A 10,979-nucleotide genomic window follows, 5' to 3' on the forward strand; every position below is an offset into this window, starting at 1 on the left:
ATAGATAGATAGATAGATAGATAGATAGATAGATAGATAGATAGATAGATAGATAGATAGATAGATAGATAGATAGATAGATAGATAGATAGATAATTTGTTTTACACATTTTCACTACTATTTGACATCACTTGCTGTTGCACAACACCTTCTGCACTTTGTCTCTGTATCTCGCAGTCCCTAAAAACACACGCTCCAGAACATTGTGGACAGCCTTAACTCAATTTGGTAAACAAACGTGGACTGGAGACCCGGGTCAAAGGTTGTATCCACAAGAGAAAACACTGAGGGAGGGAACACTTTGTCTTTTCCTGACATGATGAAATAACAGCTCAGGGACTTCCAATTTGCAAGGCGCAAACAATGTTAAATCTTACTGTAYGCTGTGGAAATGTAAAATAAGCACAGGTAAATTGATTATCATTTCATATGCAACTGAATAAAGCGGAGACATCCTCTCCATCTGTGTTATAGTTTTACTCAGGAGACCCTGGCCTCCCAGCATCAGACTAGGGTCAACCGAYGCTGGGAGGATTATTGAATATTTTACAATTTTATCAACATTTTGTATGAACAGTAATGAAACTTTATTGATGTGTGTGCTAAATCTGTCATCTGTCATATTTGAATGATTTCTCTATAGTGTGTGTTGTTAATACTTCTTCTAAACGGGTCCCTAAACTGTAAACAATAAGCCCTTACTCRTTTYATTTCACTCCATGTTCTTCTTTCCTCTTGTCTTATAGTTAGACATGAATCCAGCCGTGTACTGTAGTACACTGCACTCTATCTGCAGTCAATGCAGATACGCTCCATAACACCCCCTTGGATCAATGAGCAGTCACTCAATATGTCAGTAGTTAACCCAGATGATTAGGGGGTAATTTGGGGAATTCAATCCCCATGAATATGAATTGGCCCCTATATGTTGTTGGCACGACCAAACCACAGCATCTTCCTTGAAAGATTCAGTCAGCAGGAGCTMAACTTGTGTTTTGYGAACTGCGACAAACAGAGGATGCCTTCAGTGAAGGAATCTCACCCAGTAATTAAACATCCAAGGCAGAGCAGAGTTGATGGACTGATAAAGTCTATCTGTTAGATTGGCTTTTACAACTGGCACACACACATATGCACACACACACACACACACACACGCGCACACACACGCACCCACACACACACACACCTGTAAAGATTTCTATCATATGTCCTTGAACAGCTAGCTAGTTGCGGCTGTGGGAAAAAACTATAAACATGTGCGAGCCATCATGCTGTTGACTGAAATAAGCGTATTTGTTCACATATATCCGTAAGGTGAAAACTATTGCAATGTGGGTTTAGGGAATAATATAAAGTCTGAAAACGTTGCCATGTGGAATTAAAGATGAAACATGTGTAAACTGTTGGCAGTGTTTCTAAAAGACGCTATAAATATCCTGACACGTTAGCACACAACAAAATTGTTCATGGTTTTATATTCAAAGTACATTTCCTTGATACAAAATGTGTATTTGACTCTTGGGAGCACTTACACAATTCATTAACTAGCACCTCTTTCAAGCACCATAATATACAGCAAGTTCTCAAGTTAATTGAGTGTATTAATGTTACTGCTAACTATGGACCAGTTGCTGCGTAGACACAGCAGAAAGGATGCTCACACCTGCTATCAAGGAAGTCAAACTGAAAGTAATTACGCTCGTGAACACAACCTCATATTTTACATGTTCACATCAATTTGGCTGTAATTAAGACAAACCCCCGTTTATGTATGAATGATTCCAATTTGAATCTGGTTTAACCTTCTTCCTATAAATTAACACTTTAGTTTGTAATTATTCCAAATGTTTTGCTGATCAAGGATTCCACTATTAGCGAACAGTTCATATCTATGCAAACCCCTGTCCATCCAAAAAACATAAATTCTCATGGCAGCGGSCAGATGATCTCTGCAAACAGCTACAGTAGCATTGTGATCTTGTAAAGCTTTAGYTCCCACACAACACATTGATTTTTAATTGGAATTTGGCGAACACGTTTAATTGAATCTACTGATATGAAAATGACAGCAACAAATAACGGTGTGGTCAACCGAAAAGATGCCCTGGGCAAAAATTTAAACCGATATCCTTAAAAAATAATGTAATGAAAGTAACATATGAGAGTTTCACAGAGAGGTTTTTTTTAAGACAGTTTCTGTTTAGTGAATTGCAGTTCCTAACATTATTTTCTTTTCAGACAAACTCATTATTGAACACATACAACTTATCTGAAACAGTTCTGTGCTGTTTTTGTTGCTTACAGCTGTCACACTAGCGTCAGATGAAACTTATGCCTGCGCAAATACTGCTAATTGATAGCTGAGTTAATGGCTCAGCCTTCTGAGAAACAATTATTATAAGCTAAACAGTTTTCGTCTTTACCACAGCAGATGTGCCAGTGATGTTCTCAGCCTTGAAAGCTGTCCAGCTTTGTCGCCTCAGAATGAAAGAATCCTTTGAATAAACAGAAGAACTCTATTGGAGGCTTGATTTGTCTGAAACACCGTTCAATCTGCCAATTTTTACTTGATTGGCTATGACTGGTGGTTGTTTTCTTTTTCCCAATACTTCAACGCTAGTAGCTAAAACAATGCGATCCTAATACCTTTTCATGTTTTTGAAAACTTAAAAAAAATATTTAATGAATCTCAAAGTTTGTTTTTTTTTAGAAGAATTTAACCAAAGAATTTTAGATTCTTATCTAGAGTTGATCAGATGAAGCAGTTTACTGCCTGTTGGAAGCGCTGAGACCGACACTAACTTTTGCTGCATTTGTTAGTCCGCTGCTGAATTATTACAGTAGACATGCATAGAGATGCAGAGACTGATTTTCAGCTTGAGCTGCCCTGATCAGTGACCCACTGTTCAGAATTTGTTTGTGACCAGTGAATGCACCGTAGAGGCACTACCAGGTCACAGTAACAGCAACGCTAATTGGTGCAAAAGTGTTTTCTGCAAAAACAGAAGACTCAACTGTAGCTATTTTTAGCGTTTGTGCTTACTTATCACTTGTATCTTGACTGTTAATGTGTAAATGTTAATTTTTTTGAGAACAGGTACTTAAAACATGACCACAGAGACAATTTAGAAATGATGGAATCTTGCCCACATGGTGGATGAAGACTGATGAAAGGTTTGAAACCAAAAGCTTTTTATCATGACTCATGGAAACTATCTCCTGTCTTATTTCAAAATAAGAGTCTAAAACTTAGATGTAGGGTGTCAAGCTTAACACCCTCACCTTCATACATTGGTCTCGTAATACTAGCTCGCACTTGTTCCACCTGACGAAGTCACACGCTGACAGCAACTGGACAGGGCTTTACGGGACGGACTTCACTTTGATGAGAAATATTGTGCCCGTGCCATTAGATCTTGGTAGAAACCCCAAGTTACAAATGGAAACCAGCACATGTTTGGTCTTTAAGCCAATCATTAAACACTAAATTTCCATGGTCCACTTTTGAGTTTAACGAGGGACGTATTCTTTGTCGCAACTACTTCATGTTGAATTGGATTCAACACTAAAACATCCATAAATGACTCTGCAGGGCATTTATTAAATTTTATGAGTTGTTTTTTTTTTAAATTGCTCAAATAAAACTAGGTTTACGTCGAGGTGACTTGCTAAGATTGGCCGTGTGTGTTATTAAAGTTGACAAAAAAGAAAATTTAAATTGGCATGTCAAACCTCAAAACCAGAGGTCCTTGTTGACGAGGCATGAGTTGGTTTCTGGGTATCAAATTGTTAGTTTCATAACCACCAACATTTCCTACTGCTCAAAGTCCTTTATATGTAGATTTTCAGGGAAAGTATAAAAAAAATATGGGAGCTTACAAGAGGTGTGGAGTAACACAGCATTCATCTACCACGTGCCACTGTGCACTGCTGGTCAGCTGGTTGACAGACTTTCTCGAGAAAGACCAATTTCTTGAGGTTAGTGCCAACCAATAAAGCAACGTTATCATACCATGAGAATCTTGTGGCTTGGCATTTTGCTGGGTGGGACAATTCTTTACTATGATAATCCTTTGACAAGAAAAAATGGTCAGTGTTGCACCAACTTTTAGTAAATGATATTGACAGCTGACGATTTAAAATTTCCCCTATATATCTTTATCACTACGGCATAACAAACAGAAGTAAACTCTTGCTGATGTGACCATCAGCAGTTCAAAATATTGGAGCAATGCATCAATTCTCTAACTTCTTAGCGATGATATCAGCATGTTTATTCATGCGCAAGAATACGGCCCCTTTGTGAATGGGTTCAAGTGAGACTTTAAATGGGCGCTAATCTCCCTCCCTGAACATCCAAGAGCCACGGGGGGTCTGATCCACTCTCGCACACATACACTCACACGCTCCCCTGCTGTGGAAATAGAAGAACAGATATATATCTCTTACTAAGCGTACGGGGAAAATTTACTCAGACTCTTGAATCGACCGGGAACATTTATGGGTATTCAACACCGGCAGATGGAAGATTTTAGCCTCCACTGAAAACACGCACACACACGGAGACATGCACAGTGCATTGACAAATTGACTTTCTATGAATGCGAGAACAGTGAAGCACAAACACCCGACAGCTGACGCGCAGATAAAGACAAGTCAGGGCCTCTTCGCATCGCGTGGGTAAAGTCACAGAGGTCAGAGCTTAGTTTCCACATCAAACCCAGGAGCAGAGGCCAGAGTCTCGGCCCCCTCCAACCTTCCTCTCTCCTACCCACCCACTCTCCTCTGCCCACCCACCCCCTTCACACAAACACACACAACCCACACTCTCCTCCACCTCCTCCTCCTCTGCCTCCTCCCTCTCTGGATGTACAAATGCCTTTGCTGTCAGCTCTGCCCTGGACCCCTGTAATTGAAAATAACAGCTAAGGGCCAGCCCACGGCCACTCTCCCCTGCCCGGTGGCTCTCTGCCGTGGTGACAGCCACCCATCAATACCAATGACTATTGCCCTGGAAGTGAGAGCACCGCCGATGACATCCAAGACACCACCCCTGCAACACTCCCCCACACACACTAATACACACACACACGCACACACACGCGCACACACACACCAGCGTCCTTCCTCTGCTACCCGAGCCGTCTAATGTTTAACCCGTTGCTAACATTTTGGGTTGGTTGGAGTTCAGGCAAACAAGCCGGGTCTCTCGCACACCCAGAGAAATTGCACACTCAGGCATAAACAACTTTAAGAGATGCAAACAACAGCAGTAAACTTTTTTTTTTGCGCTCCCATCGAGACACTGAGCCAGTGTTACTGTACTACAGTGGGGCACCGCTGAGCTGATCTGGACTCAAGACAGGCAGGAGAGCTGAACCACAACCAGCCCCGGCACAGCTGAAGTCCGGATGCTGCTCTTGTTCACTCTCGAGTGTAATCACTTTTCTGTTTCCTCTGCTCATGACAGCCCACGAACACACACTGACAATGGAGGTTTCATGCCCAGTGACCATCACTCAGGGTGYGGGGGGGGGTCTCTTGTTTCCCCCGACCCCAACACTGACGGACACCAAACACAATGCCATAGGTGATCTGAGATGTCATCCGTTTTGACAGAGCAATGACAGCTGAGCGAGGTGCGCTGAGCTCACAACCACAAAGCACAACAACGTGACGAATGAAGCAAGACACACACACACACACACACACATTGACGGAGACGGGCACTGTGAGCAGAGGACGAGAAAAACGCACATACCTTGTCAAAAGCTGCAGAGCCGTGGAGACTAGGAGACTGTTTTCCTTTCCACAGTCCTCTCTGTCTCGTCTCCTCCTCTCCCTTTCCTCTTCTCTCCTCTCACTCTGCGTGAATGTGCGGAGTGTTAGTGTGTGTGCGTGTAGATGTGTGAGTGTGTGTGAGAGCGGCTCCCTCCCCTTCCCTTCTGCCTCTCAGCTGCTCGGCTCGGGCAGTTCTCAGGAAATGAATGGGAGCGCACAGAGAACTGTTGTACTTGCAAATGACTTACCCCGAGTCACATGATCCGCTAAATGTAGGGTGGGCCGGTGGGTGGAGGCTTCATAAGCGAAAAGGGAAGACAATATACTCTAAGCTTTAACAGCGTGCATCGAATTACATGGGGCCCCTCCGGGGAGGTTTCCGACGCGTTCGTTCTCAGCCAGCCCGGACTCCCTCAGTGCGCCCCGGGCTGCGCCGCTGCACCTCCCCGTTTAAAGGGGACGGAGTAGAAGGGGAAGCAAATACACTCAAGTTATTACCGTAACTGTTTGGCTGCTCTTCTTAAACTTTCTGAAGATGATTTGTAATGCCTGTGCTATAGTAACAATGAATTAACAGTAAATTTGATGTATGAATATATTTTTTCAAATTCAATAATTTGATGTCATAATAATTTGTCACCTTAAAAGTTCCATGTTGCATTAAAATTAATTTAAAATTCCCTGTTCCTACCACTCCGCCCAAAAAACAACCATATTAAGATTATTTACAACAATAAATCATCTTTAATGGGAAAAAAGCCTGTTTGTCATATGGTTATCTGCATTTGTTTACATTTTCAGCTAGAATTTCAAGCAAGTTTGCATATTCAGTGCTTTATGAACTGGTGAATCAAAAGGTTTGAACAGGTGAAAAGAAACTCCCACTGCAAGGATTAACTCAAACCTGACAGATATAGGAGTATTTTCAATGTAAACAAATATTTCCTTAATTATGTTCATTATAATAAATGCAACTGAATATGTAGAAAACTCTTTTTCAGCAAAGTTCAGAGAAACGAACACGTCATTTCAACACATAAATTAAAGTTCTCAAGTTTCAAGGAGAAAAAAATCAACTAGAGGCCCTTACATGGAAACTGTTAGCGAAATATACCTAATTAAATGTAATGTCTACATGCTATCTATCTATCTATCTATCTATCTATCTATCTATCTATCTATCTATCTATCTATCTATCTATCTATCTATCTATCTATCTCACCCTAGCTAGAACTATAATATTACAGTTTTTCTTACTCGCTTTGGTGCATTTTTCATGTTACTGTAGACATTTGCTACAGCTAGTGCATTTCTCGTAAAAATTAGCTTAACCCGCAGAAGTGTGACACGTGCTCAAAATCAATAGTTAATTCCTCACCCATTCATTTCAATGAATACGTCATTGTCATCTGAATGACAAAATTACAATTGTTTATAGACAAGATAGTCAAATGACTTCGTCATGTTTTCGTTATGACAGTTCACTCTGAAAGTGTTTTTCAATGCCAAAAAAGTCCGAGCCGGTGCTAATTTTGCAGTCATTTGAAAACATATCAACAACAAACATTTAAAAAAAAAAACCCATAGCGTAAAACTGTGCACAACTGTGAATAAAATCATTGGTGAAAGCTGAGATTTACTTACAGTTTTTCTTGATTGCTTTGACGCAGCTGTCCACATTTCCAAGACCGTTAACAGAGGCCTAAAACGTGGTCAAAGTGACACATTTTGTTTGGTAAAGGCACAAAACATAAAATGTGCCAAAACATAAAAAAAATAAAAAATAAAAAATCTAAAACAAAAGCAAATATTGGCTTCAAACAGCACACCTGGCAACCGGTATGAACTCTTCCAATCAATCATTACATAATGGACAACAAAACACTTGCTTATCAGTCAGTGTAGCCCAGGGGGTTTCGAAGTGTGGGAGAGCTTACTCACAGTCAATTTTGTCTCCGGCTTGAGGCTGGGTGAAGTTGACTAAATATTCGTAGTTACGTTTTCTGGTTTATTTTTTTTTAACTCGATGCCCTGCAGAGCTGTAGCAACCCCCACGGGGGGGTGAGGACACTTCCCACACTTTGAAAAGCCCTCGTTTTATCACATTACGTCGCTTTCCTGCGAGTAGCATTTGTTAACTGTCTACACAGGCTGTGTCAAATTATCTTTCTTGACAAGTATTCGATCCAAAATCAGAAATGATTTGTTGCAAATGTTATTGATTGTATGACATTTTTTTTTTATTGTGAATGAAAACGGAGGTACTGTAAATATCACAGAAAATACCATAAATGTAAACCAAAAATGAAAATCAGAAAGAAAGCAAAACAAACAAAAAAAAAGTATTACAGAGAAAAGAATTCCCTCCACAAGTCTTGTTTGCTTTGGATCCATGCTGGTAAAGAGTAGCATATGCAATGCAACTTAGTGGATCTTAGTTAAGCAGGTTAAAGCAATTGAGAAAAAGTGTACATGGTAATGATAATGATAATTCAGCACTGGCTGTATTTCATTTTGATTGACATAACATAAGTAAATGACAATGTTAGGAAACTGCAGGGAATTTTATGAAAGCAAGCGATGCGTGTCCAAAAGTTTAATTTGCTGGAAGGAAAGAGAAACTGCTACTATTATGAGTACACAGGACTAAACGTTGAGGGGGTTGAACGCACAGTAATGAGAATTTAAATTCTGCAACGAAGCGGTTGGAAAAAGTTGTAATTTGATTCAGGTATGTTGGAGAAGGGATGCATATGAATACTGCTCTTGAAGGCTGAACTTTACACACCTCTGAGGTAAACCAATAAACAAAGTATAGAGCACAGGTAAGAAACATAAATCCCCAAACCATATAAGACAAAAAACTTCCAAAATCAAAATAATCCCAATACAAAACACAAAAACCCGCAGATCGCTACAGCTTTGTCTAAAAATACACTTTGTTTCAAGAAAATGTTCACAAGTAACCCTCCGAACACCTGACAACGTTTTTATTGTTATTCTAATCAGTTGAGTCTTTCCTTCGTTTACTTCCTTTAAAAACTTCATACATCCAGTCACAGGAGATGTTCATCCATCAATGATAATTTTACAATGTGCCTAATTCATGCTTTTTGCTGTTTTTATTTTATTTTATTTTCAATTTTTTGTGTGTAATTGCCATTCCAAAGCAAGACTTCCTTATTGGATCGAAGCTGTGACTGTTCCCCAGTCAGCAAAACTAGAAAACAAAAAGGGGACGTTTTAGCTACACTTGCTAACTAAGTCCTTTTGCTGAAAATAGTGCAGACACAAGCTTCTAATTTGTGGCTTTTGCCATTAGTCCAGCAGGATACTTATCCTACTGGACTAAATACCGTTTAGTCTATGAGACCTCAACATGGTAAACTTTCTTACTGCAGCTATGATCTCAATCCAGTCAATTCCATCCCCAATGAGTAGCGAAATCAAGGAAGCATGGTGTGGCACCTATCCATATGCAATAAGGGGGCTGCTTTCAGCTGGAACATAATTAAACTGCATGAGACTTCATGTCCAAAACCTCTTATTTAAATGAAACTTACAATAAAAACAAACAAAAGTAATAATTAAAAGAAAACCTAGCTATGTCTACGGTTTAATAAGCATTATTATTTTTATTTTATTTGACAGAAAATTAAAAAACAAAGTAAATCTTCACACTTATGTGTAAGTAAAAAAAAAACAATGTTAAACATTGGTGCATCCTGTTAATTTTTTATCTTTTTGATTAAGAAACTGCCCCAGAAAAGCTTTCAATCAGTGATAGATTATTACTTGTCCTGTCAAAGTTTGTGGTTCTTGTAACAAACTCAAGAAGAAGAAAAAAATCTTACCGCATGCTGTTTATGTATGCCATGCTGGACCATTTTTGAACCAGTTTCCCTAATTTTACTTGTCTCACTGGAGTTGCAGTTTCTGCTCCTGCAATCAAATGGCACATTTCTGCCTGCTGTGTGTAACTGCCTGCATGATCAAAAACACCCAGGAATATTTCCCCCATAATGACAGTTTCGAAATGTTCTTCTGTGAAATCCCTGAGCTGCAGTTCCGTTGTCAGTTTTCCTCCTGGTGTTGCTGGCCTTAATGAAAGGCTTCTCTGTGGTATATGGGACCGAAGCCTCCGAAGCTCAGACCCACTCCCCTGGGAGCTCTAATTAAGGTAAAGGAAGCGGGACTTATCTGCATGGCTGATGGCGCTCGTACCACTTTAAATTGGTGCTAGCCTTAGTCTGAATGGAATTTAAGGAGTCAGTTATGATAGCGAAAGTGACAAAGGACAAAAAAAACCCCCAAAAAACTGTCCAAATAGTGCAGTAGAGTGTGCTCTGCCTTACCTGAAATGCTACAAGTTTTTTATTTGTAATCAGTACAGGATGAAATCAAAGTATGAATGTGAGAGGATGGAAAGGGCTGTATAATGAAGTTGGGATTTTTACAGGTACTGCATTGCCCACACAACGATTTTCATCTTTTTCGCAATCTGACGATGAGCTGCTTTCAGTTTACTGACAACATCCACCAGATTAAAAATAAATAAATAAATTAATTAATTAATTAAATCAATGTATTTAATAGTGCCATGACGCCTTACAACCTGACAATGTTCAGTGGGCCTTTGGAAGAGAGAAAGGCCCACAGCTCCCCCTCTATGCTACACCTCATGTCCATACATAAAAATGGGCATGATGGGCTTTTTCATCCATTGCCTTACACTACACTGGAGTATTGTAGGATTTAATAAACTCCACAGAGTTAGTCGTAAAGGCTATTTAATTTGCTTTTGAAAGTTATACAATATTTTTGTTTGAACTCAGTTAAATGGAGTCAGCCATATTGTAAAGTATCACAATATCTCTGCATACTTGCCTTCCTCTCATATTGCACAAGTATCCATACTATTTCAAAACGTAAAAATAGAAATAAAATGGTTATTCTTTAAAATAAATAGTAAGACACACATCCCAGCATCAACACACACCCAACCTGAAATTAAACACAGATATAGTGTACATGTAGATATTTTTGCCACTCTTTGCTGATCCGTGAACCTGAATGTCAAACAAGCAAACAAACAAACAAATAAGCAAGGCACAGAGACACATCTCACACTCCAGCAGGCAGAGACACACACGTAAATCCAAACAGGTGTAGCAAAAATAAAAATAGCAACAA

At 39.7% G+C, this 10,979-nt stretch overlaps 1 protein-coding gene across 3 annotated transcripts in view; it reads right to left on the reverse strand.

The window, feature by feature from the left end:
* Positions 1-6,214, reverse strand: part of klf12b (Kruppel like factor 12b) — a 49,519-nt gene extending 43,305 nt beyond the window's left edge. The window contains exons 1-2 of one of the 3 annotated variants that reach the window (XM_017303777.1): positions 6,034-6,213; positions 5,766-5,869 (exon numbers count right to left, since the gene is read on the reverse strand). The gene's annotated coding sequence lies outside the window, so the exon portion shown is untranslated. Of the gene's footprint in view, positions 1-5,765; positions 6,008-6,033 lie in introns of those variants that run through there. The other 2 variants (XM_017303779.1, XM_017303778.1) reach the window with 2 other exon arrangements.
* Positions 6,215-10,979: the final 4,765 nt, after the last annotated feature.

Source organism: Poecilia reticulata, linkage group LG2 (genome assembly GCF_000633615.1).
Source record: "Poecilia reticulata strain Guanapo linkage group LG2, Guppy_female_1.0+MT, whole genome shotgun sequence".
NCBI classification, from domain to species: Eukaryota; Metazoa; Chordata; class Actinopteri; order Cyprinodontiformes; family Poeciliidae; genus Poecilia; species Poecilia reticulata.